Consider the following 21,895-nt stretch of genomic DNA (forward strand, 5'->3'; position numbering starts at 1 on the left):
GAGGAGTTATCACATTTGAGGGAGCTACTCCAGAGGTGATGAGTATGGAGGTTGCAGTTGCAGTGTCTACGATGCCGAGGTCTCCTAGGCCAAAGCCTATGCCGGTGAGGGAAGTCCCCAAACAGAAGAAACATAAGCAAAAGAAGTCGGTACTAGTGTGTGAGTCACCGAGGAAGCATGTCGCTGCACAGACCCAGAGGAAAGAAAATCTAAGCGCGAAGGAGAAGGGAAAAGTGGTGGATTTGGAGGCTGACAAGGGCATGGAAGATATAAAAATTTAGGGGGTGGACCCTATATCTAGGTTTCTGGAGTATATCCCTCCGTGCAAGGGAAAATTGAAGGTCTTGAAGGACCTAGATGAAGGACAATTCCTCCTCAACACACCCCTGTTACCGTAGAACATCACCTTTGAAGTTCCATGCTTGGCACAGGTCCTGCACTTGAATATAGAAGATTGGGATTTGGTGGACCACGAGAAGTTCCCCCGACCTTGCTACAGACACCTACATGAAGAGGGTCTTCTACAAAGAATCTGGTGTCACCGCGTCAGACCCTGTGGAAGGGATTCACTGAGTAAACAAGTCAGGCTTGTGAATGTGTTGTGGGTGCCCCACTATCATCACGTAAATATAAACATGATTGTCATTAAGAAGTTGTACCTGGTGCATAACGGGTGCTTGTGGCTGAATGATCTGATCCCCATCACCGATATGCTGATCCATTAGATCATGCTATTGCCACATTCAAGACTAAATCCAGCAAAGGCGTTTGGAGAAAGGGTGAGCGAGAGTGACCTGGCTGAGAAGATGAAGGATAAGTTTAAACTGGTGAAGAAGCCATGCGGGTACTCGATTACCTCAATTACTGACCCCCACAGTAAAGGTTTCCATGTAGATTTTGGCTGGAAAGGTTATGAGAAAGTGTCACGCGGACGAGGTTCCAGCACTAGTAGTTTCTTTGGCAGCACAATGCGCCGAGGGCATGCAGTTCAACTGGACGCGCCACCTGTGTAGTTAGTTCCTCACGAACTGTAGAGAATCACATGACAAGAGTAAGACATTCCACTATTCATGGATGTTTCTCTCAATTGTGCTCATCGCATGGGATTTTCTGGAGGACAACCAATTTCCTCTAGTGGAGAAGAATTTACTGGAAGCCGCAAAATTTTTATCTCTCTAGGCCACAAAAGATGTTGCACGGTTCACAGAGAAAATTCTTTTGGGTGCTAATGGAGGTGAGCATTTGCATGGACATCAACCAGAAGCCGCAATTGTCACCAACAATGTTTGAACAAATTTGTGGGTACGCAGAGTTCAAAGAGAACTTCCACCATGTATACATTCGAGCACGGAAGGATCTGGAGCAAAAGTGGTTCGACCTGCCCTACCTTGCTATGGATGACACCATTGAAGAATTCATCAAGTGTTGGCCAACAGATTGGCATTCTCCTTCCAATATAGCCACATGGACTAGCAATTCCATGGAGAAGAAGAAGAAGGAGACAACCAAACAGAAGGTTCAGTAGTTGGTTGAGAAAAGAAGGAAAGAGGTCGAGGAGAAGGCCCGACTGGAAGCAGAGCATGCCGCGAAGAAACAAGCAGAGCAGGAAGAGTGCCTCTTTGAGTGAAGTGAGAAGTCCCCTTTGCCCCAAATGGAGGACGAAGAGCAGTCTAAGAAGGGTGGTGGTGATCAATAGGAAAGAACTCCCTTCCGAGTGAAGCGGTACAGGGAGTAGGAAAAGGTAGGACTGCGGAAGAAAACAAAAGTGACCAAGCCGTCACTGGATCCGATTACTTTGACAGATGGTGACCTGGATGAAATTGGAGACAAGGTGTGGGATACTATAGTAGAATTGTTGTATTAGTTTGAGAAATAGAAAAAGTAGGCAATGAGCACCATCCAAAATGATCTACACAAGCTGCAGATCCAGATGACTAGAATTCAGGCAGGTTTAGGACAGAGTAGCGCTGCATCAACAAGTTTGACACTAGGGGCCACTCAAGCAGTAGAGATGGTTTGGTCATTGGATCTTTGGGTAGTTGCACTACCTGATGGAGCTTTGAGCGTGGAGGTGGCTACTGAGAAGGCTATTGTCAGCTCTTTGGAGAATATAGGCCTCAACCTAGCTATGCTCCCTAACAAGTTTCTTCACACACTTCAAGAAGGTGTGATAGCAGAAGTTAAGGCCAGGTAGCAGCATGCATTGAGCCTAATTAGTGAGTACAAAGTAAAAAAGCAAACAGATGTTTGCTGAGAAGTCCGTAACAGTGGAGGCACATAAGAAATTTTAGGCGCAGAATGCCCAACTTGCAGCCATGGTGGCTAAGCCATGCAGAATAGTACCTGAACTACATATCCCGGAGGAGGTGCCATTGGAAGTGAATATTAGGAAGCTAGTTGCAGGTGTATGCCACGCCAAGATAGAAGTGGTCGAGGTTCAATTTGAACTAAATTTGAAAATCACAGAGTTAGAGTGGAATCTATAGCCTTCAACTCTGCCAGAGGTAAGAGAACAACACAAAGCCGTTGTGAAGGATGTAATTGCAACAGCGGATGCCGAGGTGGTGGATTGTACCATGCTCTTCGAGCAATCTATGGAGGTAGTCACGGTTCTATAGGAATATCCTAACCTGTAGAAGTTAAACACAGAGGCTCGTGAATTGCAGCATAAATATGATGAAGTGAGAGCAACAACACCCACTGTCACTACACAACAACGATTGGCCAAGCTGCAGGAGGAAAAACAACTTCTTGAACAGGTGGAAGCAACGAAAAAGAAAGTGGTGGTCCTCAAGGCCAGATTGGGGCCTTGACTGGATGAGGCCTACGTTATCTCTGGCAACATTTAGGAGAAGTTGGCAAGCCTACAAAGCACGCAATAGAAAATCAAGGACGACAGTGCAGGACCAACAACAAAGCAGCTGGTGGAGCAGATCAAATAGGCAGCCACGTAGAGCACGACTGAGGTAGCAGTGGCACAAGTAGAGTTGGGAGGTATCCACAATAATATCTCCATGCCAGAAGAGTGACTCGAGGGTGAGTCACGATATTTGTGTTGGGGGCTTGTTGGGACAGGGTACCCTAGGGTCAATTTTGGGGCAAAAGCCAAGGTTTTGGGGCAAAAATCCCAAGTTTTGTTGTGTAAAATGTGAAGTTTCCACAAGTTATGGTCGCGGAGCACGTAGATAGTAAAGTTTCATAAAGGGTTTTTACCCTTCTTTTATGTAAGTTAAATTGGATTTTGTAGATTCAACCATGGTCCGCAGACCATTGGATTGTATAAAAAGGGGATTCTTAGAGAGTCTAAGGAATGATAGAATGATGAAGATGAATGTAATGGTTCAGTAGAAGGAAGAGTGAAGAATTCTTAGAGTAGAAGAGAGGCTCTACAACTGTGTGTGCATAGGCCTAGAGTAATGTCCGCAGCTGAGTGCACAGATCCCTGCAGCTGAGTGCGCAGGGAAGTATTAATAAAATATATTATTATAGAAATTCCTGTGTTTGTCTATTTACTTCTGTTATGAACGAATGCGCATTTATGCTATGATAAATGATGGGTTTATGAAATAATTCCATATTTATGCGTGACTTTACATGATTGATATTATTACATGAAGGCACTTAATGTTAATTGTTTCGTGAAGATTATCATATTGCATGTTAAAGTTATCAACGCTTAAGCCAATTTGGGTAAATACAGGATTAGGAGTAATCACAGAGGCATGTAAGTGATTGATTCACCTGTTTAGGGTCTGCAAAAGACAGTTGTAGACCTTCGCGAAGGTCCAGAGGTTGATTAAGGGAAGTTATATCGATAAGCCTTAAAGGCTTATCGATCTGCATGAAGGCAGGTTTAGGGCATAAAACGACGTTACACTAATCTCTGGGTGCAGAAACTTGGTTCCAGCATCCCCCATACTGCTTTGGGTGAGACTTCAGTCTATGCTCCACAGATCTATGCTGGAAGGGCCAACAGTGTAGGGATTTGTTTGGAAAATCTAACTCTGAACCTGGGTCAAGACCCAATAAGCCAACAATGTACGTATCCAATTATAGGTTAGCATGCTAGGTACAATAAGGTAAGGTAACTGGTATATTGTTATGTTTATTTATCCACTGAAAGTTGTGTGTTTATGACAATTTTATGTAGGGTATTACATGACAAAAGAGGCTACCATGAAATCTTGAAGAATTTTTAGGTTGAGATTTCCTTTGGAAGAATTGGGAACCCATGGGGTTGATTCATGGTGTTTGTTTCTAGTTTTGGTATTTTGTGATTTTCTTGCATTCAATTTTTAGTTTGTTTGTATCTGGTGCATGGCCATGCCACTTGTTTTAGGTGCTATATTGCTATTGGTTTTTCATGGTTTTCTTCTAGTTTGCTTCTTGTTCTTGTATATTATTTTTTTAGGGTGTTGGGAATATGTTAGGGAAAGAGGAAAGTTAATGGATCTTGGGTAGAGCTGAATGGAACCCAACAGGTAATGTAAGACCTAGATGAAGCTCGTTGCATGAGTAAAGGGTAGCTGAAGGCAAGAGTATGACAACCGATTGAGTTGGTTGGGTCCATTGGGATAAATGGACGGTGGCAGGACAGTCATGAGGAAGGTAACTAGGAAAGGTAAAGTGAATGAATTTGAGGTATCAAATGCCTTGGCTATGTTGGGAAATGTTGTCTCCATGTTGTGCTTGTTGTGCGTGGATAAACGGAGTTCTCTTAACCTTAACCTTGCGATATCTAGTAACTATGTGGTGATCATGATTATGTTAATGATTACATGTATGTATGCGATTGTTTGATTGGGTCGTCAAGGTTCATGATTATTTATGCTAATGTTTATGTGTATATATGTATGTATGCATGTCATTGTCTGATAGGGTTGTTAGGGATCATTCTTGTGGAGGAATGATTGCTTATGTAGATGAATGGCATGGAGAAGTTCTTGGTTATGAGGAATCAAGTGGAAAGAGTAGCCTTGACAGATTTATGATGTTAATATCATGTGGATATGAATTGATATTATGTGATTATACTATGTATATGTTTATGTTATGGGCATGCAATGCTGAGGGAGACATCAGCGGAAGGAAAGCAATGTGATTTGTGACATGTTGGAACAAACATGAATAGTGGAAAGACACTAGAAGCAAGGTTTCTTGGTAGAGTCGATGTGGTCTATGGATGTGCAGTACTATGTACATATGGTGTTGTGTACGTGTTGTATATGTGGTGCTATGTACATATGGTGTTGTGTACATGTTGAATATGCGATGCTATGTACATATGGTGATGTGTACATGTTGTTTATGCAATGCTATGTACATGTTGCATATGATGTGCTATGTACATATGGTTCTATGTACATGTTGTATATGCAGTGGTGTGTGCATGTTGTACATGTGGTGTTGTGTGTAGTTGGTGCTGTGTATATGTCGTGCTTGTGGTCTTGTGTACACACCATGCATGTGGTGCTATGTACATGTGGTGTTGTGTACATGTTGTGCAGGTGGTGTTGTGTACACATTGTGTAAGAAGTCTTGTGTACATTTGGTATTGTGTACATATCGTACACATTGTGTTGTATACATGTGGTACTAGGTTATGTGTATTGTGTAATCATTGTATCGTGACATGTGTATTCGTTGTGTTGTAATATGTGTACATATATGTATTATTTTATACACTGGATGTAGGTGTATATATTGTGTTGTGGTGTACACGAGGTGTAGGTGTATGTGTTGTGTTGTACACTAGGTGTAGGTGTATGTGTCGTTTTGTACACTAGGTGGAGGGTTATGTGTTGTGTTGTACATTGGGTGTAGGTGTATGTGTTGTGTTGTACATCAAGTGTAGGTGTATGTATCGTGTTGTAGATACACCCAGTGTAGGTGTATGCATTATGTGGTACACTATGTGTGGGTGTATGCATGTGATCTACATTATGTGTATGTGCACTTGATTGAAGAAAAGAAAATGCATTGGGTGTTTTACAGGTGTGGCAACTGATCTAGTGTGTGTACAAAAAGGAAAAAGGATAAAGGCAAAATAAAAGGACCAATTGAAGGATAAGTATTAGTATTTTATTTTCGTATTAATTATGCATGTGATCTATGATTTTGATTATGATGGTTGCATTTTGAGCTAATTGAATGTGATATGTTTATACATGATGATTTGATCAAACAACTAGTTTGACTTATTGTGATAGGAAGTAAAGATAATTCCAAGTGTACCTTATTAATGGGCCACCAATAAGGTATGATGTGAATTTATCTCAATTTGTTTTTAATCTAACGAAAATTATGTGCTTGGTATAAGAAGGCATGGAAATGCCCGATTTCGGTGGTTGGAACTAGTTGCAAGAATGTTATCAACAACAGTGAAAGGAATTGGAACAAAGAACACTATGTTGGTAAATCACTTTTGGAGCAGGGCCATTATGGGACATTGGTACCCAATAATGTCCATTGATTTCCATGAGCATGCTGTGACCGACATGATAGTTTTGAAGCAGGGATATTCCTTTGTTTTTAGACCTTATGATATGAGGAAACCTCGCCAATGGAGGGGTCATCCAGGGGACTGCGTAGTAGAGAAGGGGATGCCTGTGGAACTTGGAAGGTGTTTGACTGAATGGAAGTTGGTGATCCAATTTCTCAAGGGACTGTGTAGTAAAGAAGGGAAGGCCTGAAAATACATTCATTTTGGTCATTAGCATTTCCAAATGAAATCAAAAGCACATCGGGAGTGTCCCACGGAACCATGAGCCGATAACTATTCATTGAGGGAACAAGTAGTGCAAGGATCATAACATTTGACATTGGATGCAGGTTTGACTTGGTAGTGGATTCTAGACTTCTTGGGAAGGAGATGAATAGTGGTACTACTTTTGGGGGTGGAGGTGTGAGCATCATATCCTTTTATTTGCTGGTTGAGAAACTATGCATATGTATATATATGTTATTATTTTAAATATTGTATCAAGTTGTGTTATAAAGCTCCATGGGTAGCATGTTTGTTTTCAGCATTTTGCAAGTCATAAGTGCCATAGAACATCGGGGATGGTGTTCCCCCAAGAGGTAGAGTTCTATAACAACCCCTAGCTGAATTTCCATGAAATATATATATATATATATATATATATATATATATATATATATATATATATATATATATATATATATATATATATATATATGGATAATAAGGTGACATTAAGTTTAGCTCAATGGTTTTCGGCTCTGCGACATGGGCTGATGGAACCATCATGATAGGGGTTACAGGCCGTTCTACGGCCCTGTAGCCACCTCACCCCCGTACTCCCTTTTTGATCCCTGTGTCGGGGTTTATCCCTCTCGACCCGCGGCTCCTCACCACTCTTTACCCCCGCTCCCCCGTTTTTTACCCTAGGTTTTTTACCTGGTCTCCGGCTCTCTTTCACTCATCGGAACGGCGCTTAGACAACCGGATCCGCCGACAGCTAACGGAGGCAGTCGCTTTCTCTACAGCCTGCGAGATCGACCTGTGCATCTGCTGCTCCACTTGCATAACCCTAACGGTCTCCCCCACTGTCGGTGCCGACCCAAGGCGGTTACCAGGTTTCGAGGAGGGTTCAAGCAGCTGTCGACATGGACTCTGAAGAGGTGGATTACTCGGATTCCCCGCTGGCGGAAAGCTCCATCTGGCGTTCCACGTTCACATCTTCTGGGGGTCTGCACAGTGGAAATATGTCTGCCAGCCTTGAGAATCTCTCTCCATCTATCGACCCGTCTCTCCCCTCTTCACTTTTCCCTGGCGAGCCCTCCTCCTGGAACTCATTTGCTGTCCCCTCCCCGGCTTCTCTCGGTTTCCTTGCGGAATGTTTACAGTCCTCCCCGAACGGCGCCGCTCCCCATCTGCCGGTTTTACCCTCCCATTCCCATTTCCCTGCAAATCCCGTGGAGATCCCTGCTCATCCCGTGGAAAACCCTCCCCTAGCTGACCCTAACCCTCCCATCGCCCCCCCCGTCCCCTCTGGCAGCTATCACGCTATCCCCCCTCTCCCGGAGGCCATCCCCACCCCTGGGTCAATCCCTCACCCCCCCCTCCTGTTCCCCCCCCGGCAGGCTCACAGGCACCTGATATCCCGGGCCGCATGTCCTCCCGCCCCTCAAAGAAACAGCGCTGCTTCAGATCCAGAGCCGAGGACGTTTTCCTGAGGCTTGAAGAAGATATTCAGTGGGGGGACGCTATGGATTTGGCGGACCGTGTCCTTGTTGGCCGGATTCGGGGAAGACATATCACAGCGGCAAAACTGAAGCAATGGGCCACGGAGATTTGGGGCCAATATCTAGCGGACATCCCATCTGTCCAGACTTTCGTGCGAGGATGGTTCGCACTAAGGTTCGCAAGGGCGGACCACACGAGCTGGGTACTTTCATCATTCTGGCATTTTGAAAAAGCTCCGGTCCTCCTCAAGCGCTGGACGCCCCTCTTCGACCCGGAGACGGAACTGCTGGGAATTGGGCCAGTCTGGGTCAGACTTCCGGGCTTGCCTCTTCAGTATTGGTCCGAAGACATCTTCAGGAGAATTGGGAACTCTCTTGGCACATTCATGGAATCTGACAAATCCTACATCTCGACGGGCTCGATGGCGTATGCTAGGATACTTGTGCACATGGACACCAGGGGGGGTGTGCCGGAAAATATCACCATTCAATGGAAATCCTCTTCAAGGAAACAGAAGCTCGACTATGAGGGTATCCCTTATCGCTGCAGAAGATGTCATCAGGTGGGTCATCTTTACAAGGACTGCCCCCTCCTCCAGAAGACCCAGCAGCAAGCCACAGGTCAGGACCCGCCCACTACAGAAGGTCTACCTGACCCTCCCGCAGCGGTGGCACCAAGGACGGAGCACAACATTACCTCTGACACGGTGGAAGCGCCTCCAGCACCTCGCCGCAAGAAGCAAGCATCGAACTCGACCCGGCCTCCTTCTCCTCCACTGACGCGTTCAAAGGCTGCAAAAGGAGCAGTCTTCTCATCGGGTACGTCTTCTCCTTTGAATGTCTCTGCTTCTCTTCTTGCATCATTGAGTTTATCTTCCCCTGGCATGCCCCCCCCTATCAGGATTCCCCCTCCCTCTTCCCCGTCCGCACTTGACCTGGTAAAGGTCGCCCGTCCGCCCCATCCCCCTCCCCGCTCGCTATATTTGTCTTGCCCCATCCCGAAGCCATCGGGCTTACCCACCTCCTCCTCTCTTCCCTCTTTCCCCCTCCCCTCTTTTCCTTCACCCTCCCCATCGGTAAACTCTTCGCCGAGGTACTCCACCCGCTCGACCTCCAAGCTGAAAGTGACGGACTCCATTGGGCTGTCGGTGGAGTCCTTTATCCTCTCGCCCAAGCAAGGGCGCGGCCGACCTTCTTCGTTCTCTAAAGCACAGAAACAAGCGGGGGACGATGTCCTCCAAGGCAGACAACACACTCTTGATAGGGTTCTTAGAGCACAGGACACCCTCCCCCACCCCCCTCCATGAAAATTCTATCCTTCAACTGCAGAGGGTTGGCCAGCCCGGAAAAAAAATTGGCCCTGAAGCGTCTCCTACTCTCGGTCCCGGTGGACATCATCTTATTACAAGAAACCCTATGCAAAGCAGACTCTGTCACCTCCATCCTAGAATCATGGTTGCCAGGATGGACCTTTTCCGCCATCGATGTATCCGGCCGTTCAGGGGGCATTGCTATTGGGTTTAAGAACAGCTCCATAAACCTAAAGAATATCTGGGGTGGAGGGGGTTATTTGGGTGCGGACATATACTCAAAAGATCTGGAGGAAAATCTTAGAATCATCAATGTCTATGGACCCTGTCTTAACAGGGAGCACTTTTGGCAAAAGCTCTTCAGCTCCCCTCTCCTCCAAGCCGGGAACACTATATTGGGAGGAGACTTGAATTTCTCTATGGGTTTCTCTGAATCATGGGGACATATGGCACAAATCGATCCCCTCTCTGACTTCTTTGGGCAGCTGCTCGAGGATCACCATTGGATAGATATCCCTTCGGCCAAAATTCAACACACATGGAAGAACAACCGAACTGGGGACCAAAGCCTTGCTAGGAGGCTGGACCGCTTTATCATTAAGGAGGTGCTCCACAGCAATCATCCCAGATCTAGGCAATGGGTTGGAAGTGGCGGGATCTCGGACCATAGACCTATATATCTGGAAATGGGCGCAAGACAACAGGCCCCCAAGGCCCCTTTCAAGTTTAATTCCACTTGGCTCCGGGACCCCTCATATATCAAATTAATATCTGATTTCTGGAAAGCAAATCCGATCCCTGAGGATGCAGACCCAGCCACAAGCTTTGTAAGGAACCTCTCCAAAATCAAAGTACTTTCAAGAGATTGGGCCAAAATGAAGAGAAAACAGGATGATCAAACGATATCTCTTGCTGAACAAGCTATCGAGGTTCTTGAATCCCACTCAGAAGGAACCTTCATCTCCCCAGACCAGAAATCTATGTATGAAGGCCTCATTAATAGGAGAACACAAGTCCTCAGAGACCGTGAGGATAGCTGGAGACTAAGGAGCAGAGCCATTTGGCTCAAGGAAGGGGATGAGAATACAAAGTTTTACCACCAATATACATGGGAGCTGCAAGATGGACAAGGACAACAGGTCAACAATCCTGGAGAACTTGCCTACCTAGCCTCCTCACATTTCAGGAACATATACAAGGCCCCGGGAGAAGCAAGTCTATTAGAAATAATGAGAGTGGCAGAACTCTTCCCCAGATTTGTGGATGATGAGGACGCAGAGGAGCTTACAAAAGACATTACTTTGGAAGAGCTGGAAGCTACCATCAGGGGCTTCCAAAAGGACAAGAGCCCGGGACCTGACGGCTGGACCATTGAGTTCTATCTAGCCTTTTTTGAGCTGCTAGGCCAGGACATCCTCAAAGTAATCAATCATTGCAGCCACACTGGATCTGTCCCCTCAGCCATCAAAGCCACTTTCATTGCCCTCATCCCCAAATCAGACAAGCCGGAATCCTTCAATGATTTTCGGCCTATCTCGCTCTGTAACTGTCTCTACAAGATCTTGGCCAAAATTCTTGCAAACAGGCTCAAGCCCATCCTCTCTGCCAATATATCCTCTGAACAATTTGCTTTCCTCCATCGTCGCCAGATCCATGAAGCTATAGGCACTGCCCAAGAGCTTCTTCACTCATTACAGAGCATGAAATTGAAAGGAATGATCCTCAAAGTTGACCTCTCCAAGGCTTTCGATAGGGCAAATTTACTATACATCCGCATGCTTCTCACCCATTTGGGTTTCCCCTTCATGTTCATTAAGAGGATCATGAGCTGTATCTCTGATGTGCCGTTCAGTGTCCTCCTAAATGGCTCCCCCTCCCCCTTCTTCACTGCCGAAAGAGGCCTCTGGCAAGGATGCCCCCTATCCCCCCTTCTGTTCCTTCTCATCATGGAAGGGCTAAGCAGGCTGATTGCATCTGAACACAGGAGAGGCAGAATCAAAGGGATCAAAATTACAGACAACTGCTCCCTCACTCACCTTCTGTTCGTGGATGATGTGCTCATCTTCTTAAACGGAAGCATGGCTGACACATCAACTTTACAACTAGTCTTTGATCTCTTCCAGAAGGCCACAGGTATGATAATAAATGTTCAAAAATCCACCTTAACAGCGACAGGTTGTTCACAGCAAGAGATCATCTACACAAAAAATCGATTCCCCTTCCAAATTCACCCTATGGAGGAAGGGTTGAAATATCTGGGCTTCCGAGTGAAACATGGAGGATACAAAATAGCTGACTGGATATGGCTAATCACAAAGGTGGAGAAGAGATTAAATGTTTGGTACAATAGATATCTCACAAGGGCAGGAAGACTCACTCTTATAAAAGCTGTGCTGGAAGCTACGCCTGTATACTGGATGTCTCTGGCTTGGATACCAAGAGGAATCTTATCCAGGCTACAAAAAATATGCTGCAGATTCCTATGGAAGGGGAACAAACAGGGAAACCTCTTTGCCTGGGTAAAATGGGACACCATTGCAAGGCCTAAGAAATGGGGAGGCTGGGGTATAAAAAGACTAGATTTATTTGCAAAAGCTCTGGCAGCAAAACTTGGATGGCAACTTCTCACATCCCAGAGTCTCTGGAAACAAGTAGTTATGGAAAAATACATTGCTCCGGAAAGCATTTTCAGCTGGATTCGCAGGGAACATAGGGGAAGTGGAAGACACTCAATCATCTGGAAAGCAGTTCTCAACTCCCTTCCCCTAATTCGGGAGGGACTAACATGGAGAATACATCAGGGGAACTCTGTCCGCATTGGTATAGACCCCTGGATAGGATGCGGCAATGCTCATCGGCTATCTGGGCAGCTCACAGCACATCTAATGGATCAGGGTGTCACTCATATTGCACATATTGCAGATCAAGAAAACTCCAGTTTTCTACAACAGGCCTGGAAGACACAGCTAGATCTCCACATCCCGGAGCAATGGAGGCAAGAATGGGAGTCTTATACTGAGGCCCTCACACAAGCACACATAAGAATCACGGAGGAAGAAGACGAGATTGTATGGGCACTAGCAAAAAATGGATCATATACTCCGAAGGATGGATACCAACAGCTCATGCAACCATATCAGCCCGAAATCACACAGCAGTGGTGGAGAGCTATATGGCATCTAAAAGCAGCACCCAGAACGCGTATGCTCATGTGGGCCATCCTCTGCAACAAAATTCCCACTGGTGCAAACTTAAAAAAACGATCCTTCCATGGACCTTTCTGGTGCCATTTGTGCAGAAGCAATGAGGAAGACACTGAACATCTCTTCCTGTCCTGCCCGGTAGTATGTGAACAATGGTCCCTCCTCTCTTCACGCTCCCCCTCCCTCCATCAATGGCATGGCCTATCCATCGTCGATGCCTGGAGAAACTGGCAGGAGCAGCACTCTGGGAAAGATAGGAACATTCCACTACTCATGTGCTGGTCTATCTGGATAGCAAGGAATCGTGCGATATTTGACCAAAAACCTCCTTTCTGGCCTGTCATAATTGCCCATATCCTTGCAGACCTCGCACTCATTCCCGATGATCCTCCACAAGCCCCACCTCGGTCTATATCCCCGGAACTCATCGATAAATCCTACCCCTGGGCTTACTTTGATGGCTCAGCGCAAGAGGAAGGCTGTGGGGGAGGAGCCCTCCTCTACCTCAGAGAAAACCACTGTTTCATGCTCCAAATACATCTGGGACGGGGCACAAACAATTATGCCGAGCTCACCACTGCCAAACACCTCATATCCTTTGCACATGAGAAAAGATGCACAAAACTACAATTGTTTGGAGATTCAAAACTTGTATGCAACTGGCTCAACAGAAAATCAACATGCTCTGCTTTCTCTTTGAGACATATACTGGATGAGGCTCTCAGACTAACAGATGCCTTTGAAAAATTTGATTGCTATCACATTTACAGGGAGCGCAACGCTCGGGCGGACTACCTATCCAAGCAAGCTGCGCAGAGGCAAGAAGAGGACTGGCTAATCCAGGAAGAACTGGATGGAACCTTCTTTCAACACTATCACAGGCCCTTTGTTGATCTTCAGGCACAAAGGGAAGCACAACACTGAAAGGAGTTTCCATCATACACACTCACTGTTTTCTTTGTTTTTCATATAGTCTGTTTTATTTATGTATCGACCCACGGGGGTAACCATATTTCACGGCAGCAATCTACAGCTGCATATACAACAAAGTTATATATCAGTCTGTATGTAGCTCTGGAGAAACACCCACATTTTTTGTTCTTTTTGCTGTTTAGATACATGTCTCCCTGCGCGGAGCACACTCCCTGCGTGGAGATAAAAACAGTTGGGATATGTATGTGCCGGTTTTTTTGTTTCCTTTCCATGGTGGGAACAACTATCTTAGTTTTTTGACACTTTTTGAGAGGCATCCAGCCTCAGTATGCATATGCTCAGACATCTACAGAATGTAATTTCTTATGACTTAATAGAAATTACGACTTTTTCTACGGGAAAAAAAAAAAAAATATATATATATATATATATATATATATATATATATATATATATATATATATATATATATATATATATATATATATATATATATATATATATATATATTACCAAGGTCGTGGGACATGTATTACAAGCTAAATGGTGGGAAAATCATCCTAGTGGATGTCACTTTGGTTTATTTATGGCTAAGGAAATTGGCAAAGGAAAAGAGGCATTAATTGGAAATTTATTTAAGAAAATAATAGAAAATAAGAGAAAAGAAAGATGAAAGGTCACAAATTTGCATGAGAAGGAAATTGAAGGAAAAATGAAGGAAAAATGAAGGAAAATGAAGAAATTAGAGGCCTCACTGATAAAAAGGCTTCCAAGGATCAATTCACGGCTTTTGGTAGGTGTGTGAAAGCTTTTTTCAGTGTTATAATTTTGTCAGTTTTAGCTTGGAGCTCTCTCTCTATTCTCTCATTCTCTCATACTCTTGCACACTTAGAGAAATCTTGGAGCATTGTTGGAGCATGCCTGGAGCACTCTAGTTTCATTCGATTTTGAGAAAGAAGGCAAATGGAAGTGTGAAAGTGCAATGGAACAATGCGATCAACAACTACAACATGATTACTTTGCAGGTATTGAGTTGCATGTGTGATTTCCTTGCTAGTTTTGGAATGCATGGTATATGCATGTGATTATTTGGTTATGATATATCAAAGGCATGGAGGATTTCCTAGATTGATTTTGGTTTTTCCTATCCTTTCCATTTCTTGGATAGCCACGGTGTTGGGGGTTTTCCCATTTGTTTTTTGATTGGTGCTCATGTTCCTTGTGGTTTTGGGTTGGATTACTAGTTCTTGGAGCCTTGGTAGGACAAACGCTCTGGAAGCCCTGGAACCTCTTGGGTTGAGTTACTAGTCCTGAAGCCTTGGTTGGACAAATGCTCTGGAGTCCTATGGAACTATGGGTTGAGTTACTAGTCTTGGAGCTGGGTTGGAACAAATGCTCTAGGGCCCTGGACAACTTGGGTAGAGACTGATCTAGTGGTGGTTAGTGATGTCCGACCGTGAGGTGGAATCACTACTTGATCTTCCCACATTTGGCGCATCTAGGGTAAGAGAGGACACTCATGTGTATAATGGCCATGTACACCACAACATGCACAAGGCTTGTTCGTATGAAAAGACTTTTTCTGCTTGGGTTGGCTACCCTGTTTTTGGTTGTTGGTGTTAGGTTTGTTCCCCTAGGGCTCACTAGGTTGATTACCTTGATTTCCCTGGTTACCCTTGTTACCTTTCCCCTTATTCTTTTTCTTCAAATTATGGGGATTGGTCACAATCCGTTGTGCAAAAACTTGACCCTGAGGGGGTGGTGGCTGTTGGGGCTAAGGATGCATGGGAGACTATGGCACTAATGCTTGAGGGGCTAGAGCACTCGACTGTGCATAAGAAGGAGCAACAATTTGGTAGACAGGTTGTGGCCCTGAAAACATGTTGCTAGGAAGAGGGGTATAAGTGTTGGAGGAAATGGTTCCCCCCTGCGGATAGCCATAAATTTGTTGAGTATATGGTGAAGGATGTGAAAGGGTTCCAACAATATCGTCAACAGTGTGAGATGTCGCCAGTGCATTGACACTTCTAGGACGAGGAAGCTCTAGAATGATGGTATAGACATAACTGAATTGCGCATAAATCAGGTCATATCTTGGAGCGGTTTGGAGAGCTTCTTCCTCATTCTGAGGAAAATGGGATGCGACATATTTTCCAATGGGTACTAAAAGGCTCATAAGAAACCAATCTAGATAGACACGACCTTTGAAGGGAGGGGCACAACATTTGCTCCTCCTTCTATGCCACTCCTAAACATGATCAGAAAGGTAAGTGGTAGAGGACTGACGGGATGAGGTCAATAGCTCCGTACCAGTGTCATATCAGAGAGGTAACTGAAAGTATGAGAGTAACGCTTAAGAAAGCGTCGCAAAAATGGAATGAGATATGGAGGGCTGGTCTACATGCCATTTTGCAGCATCTCCAGTGAGCATGCATTGGAATAGCCAAAGACAAATGGAGTCATTGGTAATGTAGTTGGATGAACACCACATGTGGAAGGAGCAGACATAATTGGTAGGGTCCTCTCTAGAATTACGCTCAAACTTTGGGATGCCTAAGGGAACCTTAGTCAGCATAGCAAGCCAACCAACATCATGGTGTATAGGCCCATTTATCAACTGGCTAAAATCTGGGAGACTTAACCCAGCCATAAAAGGGAGCATGGGGGTTGCTGAAATGGTTCCTGAGACTAGTCTGCTAGATGTGACCACCAGGGTAAAACCAGAGCCAACAGTAGGTTGGGTTCCTGGAGCAGCTATGGGTCCAGACATGGTGACGATATGTAGTGAAGGAGGCTCAAAATTAGATGAACCAGGAGAAGAGTCGGTATGGGGAATCGGAGGGCTATGAACTTGAACCCGATGGGGAGGAGTAATATACCCAAGCTAAAACTAGGGATGAAGACCTAAGAGTCTCTGCGACAAATGCCTTGGTATCGCAATGGTGGTAAGACACACGTGACAGGGAAATGGCATGCCTTTGTCTCAATGAGGGGAGATAAATTTATTATGTTAAGTCTTGGATCGGCAGTGTAAACCAAGTGCCATTCACTTAAGGTGTGCTTGTGTGTGCAAGTGTATTTATTGATTAAGCCTAGATTATGTCTGTTAAAAAGAAAAAATCTTGCTAAAAATAAACTGAAATTAACAACAGAAAATGAACAAAAAAAAATTAATTAAACCCCACCCAAACTGGTTTTGCAAAAACTATGCTAGTTGGTGGCGAAATCGACTAAAATCACACTAAAAAGGATAGGAGATCTAAGTGTCTGTGTGATTGGGATCAAATGACACTAGGCTGCTAGAAAGTGGTGTAGCTACGACAAAAAACTAGAGAGGAAGATCACTACAAAAAGATAAGGAGATGGGTGAAAAACCTAGGGCAACTAATGGGACCCTAAGGCGAAAGACCAAACAAGGTTTAATATGAAATTATGGTTGAACACAACCTATATTTGAAGATATGAATAGAATGGTACAGATCTGGAAAATATCGTTGAAAGTGTTGTATAAACTCAGACTTCTTACTCAGCTAAAACTTCTCCTATAAAGGTGGAAGCATACTAGAAGCCCTAAGGGGCTAGATTCCAATTCGATGAGTAAATGAGAGTAGATCAAGGCCTAAGTGGGATGAGACAAAGGTCAAACAACCCAATAGACAACTGTCAGCAAAACCCAGAAACGGATTTGATAAAAACCCAGAAACCATAAAAATCGTAGGCACTGACCTGTTTTCAGGGGGTGTCACACTTTTTGGAATGAAAGGTGTGATATGGATTCTAGATTGCACTTTTTGGGCTAAAAATTACGATTTCTTCTCCTTTATTCTCAGTCGGGAAATCTCAGAAAAAACACTCATCTCTATCGCGGCTGGTTCCTATGACCTACGGAAAAGACCAAAAAACTTACAAAAGTAAAAAAATTGATAGATCTAGGGTTAACAAGCTAGTAAACAACATTAAGAGACTGGAAAAAAGAAGAAACCCTAAGCCGAAAACTAAAGATCACCCAGGTTTCTGGATTTGAATTATAAAACCATTGGAGTCGCCAATTTGGTTGTAGTGTTTTCTTCTCAAAGATGTATGAAAAGAACCCATGTAAGACTGTGGATAACAAACAGTCTCAACAATATAAATGGTTACTAAACATTGTAGATCTGCAAAAATTAATAGAAACAAAACCTGCCAAAGCCCTGATCTATGCCACAATCATAGTTAAACAACAAAAAGAAACAATAATAACTCCAATTATCCACTGGAAACTAGATATACAGAGAATAGATTTTATTATAACCCCTGTGAAGGGAACAAATAAATGTTACTAGTCCCCCTCTACAGGATGTGTTCTTGGCTATCCTCAAACATCTTCAGCTTGTGTAGATTCTCTCTCCTCTATAATATGTAAACACAACAAATAAAATGTTTGAGCTCAATGGGAACTCAAATGGAAGAAAAGTGGTGTGTGACAATGAAAATAATTAGAGTTACAACTGTGAGTGAGACAATGAAAATAATCAAATGTGAATAATGAATGGAAAACCCTTCTATTTATAACAAAATATTGAGTTATCCTCGAATAATGGGAAACAATAAAATATTATTAACCCTGTTCTTGGAATAACCACTTAGAATACTTTATTATATTTGGTTAGGAGGGAAAAAGTATTTAAAATTTTATTTATAAATAATAAATAAATAAATGATTTATTTATCATCTCAAGGAATTGGTTAAGCAATAATAAACAAATAATGATTTATTTAATTATTGCTAAGGGATTTAGTCAAATTTGACAAGGAATAATAATTGAACAATGGTTTAATTAATTATTCCCAGAAGAAAATCAAATAAATAGTGATTTATTCAATTATTCTTCACGCGTTTAATTACAAATTACTTAACAAAGGTGGTTTATTAAGTAATTTCTCATAGTGAAAACAATTTTACTATGGTAAAAATGGCTTTAAATGGTGTACTTTGATCCATCTAGTAAATTAGGCTAGATGATCAATTTTTTGGTGATAACAATTATTCCATGAGATCCCACACTCATGCTTGGAATATGGCATGGGGTGATTGGTTGAAACAGAGATTTGGTTTAGCCCAATCTATGGTTGAGTGGTACGTGGAGGTCCCTGATTTGTTTGGATTTGCATATGTTAATAAGAGCTCTTTCCCTCTTGTATATGTTGTTAATTTGTTGGTTATATGTTAGTTATATGATGTATAGTGGCCATGGATCTTGATGTGTTTGATTTTTTGATGAATGCATGAATTACTAGATATTATTGCAACTATTATGAGATGGTATTCGACCTTATTGATGAATCTTAGATAAGTTTCAGACCCCTATGTTTAAATATGCATTCATGACCTATAGATTACATGTTTTCCATGTGTTTAATGAAATGACTGTCATGGTTAGGCTTGGTTAGGTCAAGTCCTTGATTAAGATTTATGTTAGAGGTTTTGTATTTGTGTCATTTATTATTTTGGAAAGTTTCATCAAGTTCTGGGTTGTGTTTTGGAATCTGTCCTTGAAAAGGTGGCACAAATTCAGTGATTGTAAGCATAGAATTGGGAAATTAGGACTACAGTCGCTCCCTTATAGGCTTATGCATGTGACTAGAGGCCTATAGTCGCATGGATGTAGGTTGTACATGCAATTGGAAGTTCAAGTTATATTAAAAGCAATCTGACCTAGGGTTTCGACACCTAGAGGGGTGGTTTAGTTCTTGGGGGTCCTGTAGCTCGTAAGGAAGGTCATTAAAGTTTCGGTATGTTAATTCCACTTCCTTAACTATACTGAGGAAGTTAATTCATACCATACTGACTCTTTGTCAGATATTTACCCTGGTGGATTGATGAGATTAGGTAAGTGTGGGAGGAGGGTGTTACATTTAACCATGATAGAACAACCATCAATTCAACATAATAACAAGTAAAATTTCTCATAACTAACAATAAGAAAAATAATTATTATTAAATTATGCAAAATCTAACCAATTCAAGGGCTTCCACATGCCACTTGACCATAGATTGAGCTGAACCAAATATTTTTTTCAGCCAATCACCCCTGTACCATATTCCAAGCATGAATGTGGGATATCATGGGATAAACCAAGACATAAACAACCAAGGGAATCCAGAGGTTAAACCACCTTCACCCTCAAACTACCATGATCTCACTTAAACTAGCCTCAAGATGAAAAAACCAAAACAAACTTGGATTCCTCATAATTTCTTCACCATACCTTAAGGAATTTTCTTGTCTCCACCCACTTGTCAAGGGATTCAAAGAGAAAACCATCTCCACCCCCAACTCTTGGGAATTTTCCTAAGACCACCTCACCCAGCTCCAAATCCTTCTAGCAATCTAACTCTCAACCAAGAAAATGAATCCCATCACACCATGGCTTTCCATGAAACAACAAGGTAAGGCTAAAACCACTGTCAATCTAGGAAAAACCCATGCCCATGAAAACAAATTAAAAAAATAAACAGATGCATGTACCATGCGTGGACACCTCAGCTAGGAAATCACACATGAAACCTATTAATTGTAAAATCCTCATGTTGAAGCTATTGGTGTTACACAGTATTTTGTCACCGACCCCGCATTCCCTGATCCCAAACACTACCACTCTATGTTATTTACATCTACTTTGTGTCATGTTTCAAAATATGTGTCATTGTCTTCCTTGTCATATCCAGGAGAATACCTCAGTTCATTACTCCTAGAGCATACCCTTTTTAACCTATGTTTTTGGGTCGTCACATGTCATCAGTTATTCCACCAATGAAGATGGCCAAGTTTGAACTAAGCCTAGCGACGTCGTCGCTCTGTCTCTGTGTTTCACTCATGATGAGCTACTTTTGGCGAGTTTGTTTTAACAAATTGTCAATGAGCAGTCCTAGGGTTGGTTGTTGGATCAGATGAGCTCGGCTCTCTCCCTTGGGATGGTTGTTCCACCTTTTATGCAACCTCCCAAAGGGATAAGCTCTTTATCCCATCTCTTATGGAGGCTCCTCCTCTTATAAATATCTCCTTCATGGCTGACATATGCTAGTTTAGTTCAGGTTCAAGTAGTAATGGCAAGTGGAAGTTGAAGTTAGAGAGAGTAGGGTTTGGAAGTAGCCTCTTATGTAACTTAGCCTGGGATGGTTTTGTGTGGATTTGGCTTGATTGTATGAGTGTTCTAGCATCATAATTTTTCCTTTTGGGTAGGAGAGAGAGTTATTCATCCTCTTGGGAGACACTTCATGAGTCAATGCTTGTGGAGACATGCTGACAGGACCCTTCAAGGAGACCTACAACTTCAAGGCATGGTTGTAAGTTTTACTTTAGTTCATATTAATACAAATCGATGATTTATTTCCTATATCTTATGTTAAATTGCACATTGATAGCTTGGAGTTCCTTGACCCTTTAAGTAGATCATTTTTGTCATATTCTATTATGTTCGTTGTTGTTCTCTGTATGTTGTTTCAAGTAAAAAAGTGATTAGAATGAGAGTTGGAGCAACACAACGAGAACTTCATCAAATGAGGATTTGAAGGTAGGCCTTCATGACATTAACTATCTAAGGAAACTTGCCTGCATTACAACTGGTCCAACCTTCTCCTTGCCTTCCTTCACTTTCCTTTGCTTGTCCTTTTCTTTCCTTTTCTTTCCTTTGCAAATACTTGTTCTCTCTACTTTGTTAAACATGCTCCAAAGATGGGTAAAAGTTGTCAACTAATTCTCAAGTACCTTTTTATCATTAATGTCTCCTTTTCTTTCAGTTTCCTTCATTTTTCCTCTAATTTCCTTTGCATGCAAATTTCTGTCTCTTCACCTTCCTTTTCTCCTATTTACCTTTATTTTCGTAATTAAATGCCAATTATTACCTCTTTTCCTTTTCCAATTCCTTTGCCAATTTCCATAGCCATAATAAACCAAAAGTGATGGCCACTATAGTGCTTTCCCAACATTCAACTTGGAATACGTGTCCCATTATCTTGGTCTTATTTTTCCTTTATTATACTTTATTACATGAAACTTTAACTAAGGGTTGTTACAAACCACTCCCCCTTAGGGGAACACCATACTCAGTGTTCTATGAAGCCTATAACCAACAAACAACTGAAAATAAAACATGGTTCCTATGGAGCTTTATATCAAAACTCGTTGCAGTATTTGCAATGAGAACTACTAAAAACGTGAAAAACATACCATTTACTAGAGCTTTATAATACAACTCATT

The sequence above is a fragment of the Pinus tabuliformis genome, chromosome 2_1, assembly GCF_031772625.1.
Source record: "Pinus tabuliformis cultivar Carrire ecotype Pingquan chromosome 2_1, CPIR1, whole genome shotgun sequence".
Taxonomy (NCBI): Eukaryota; Viridiplantae; Streptophyta; class Pinopsida; order Pinales; family Pinaceae; genus Pinus; species Pinus tabuliformis.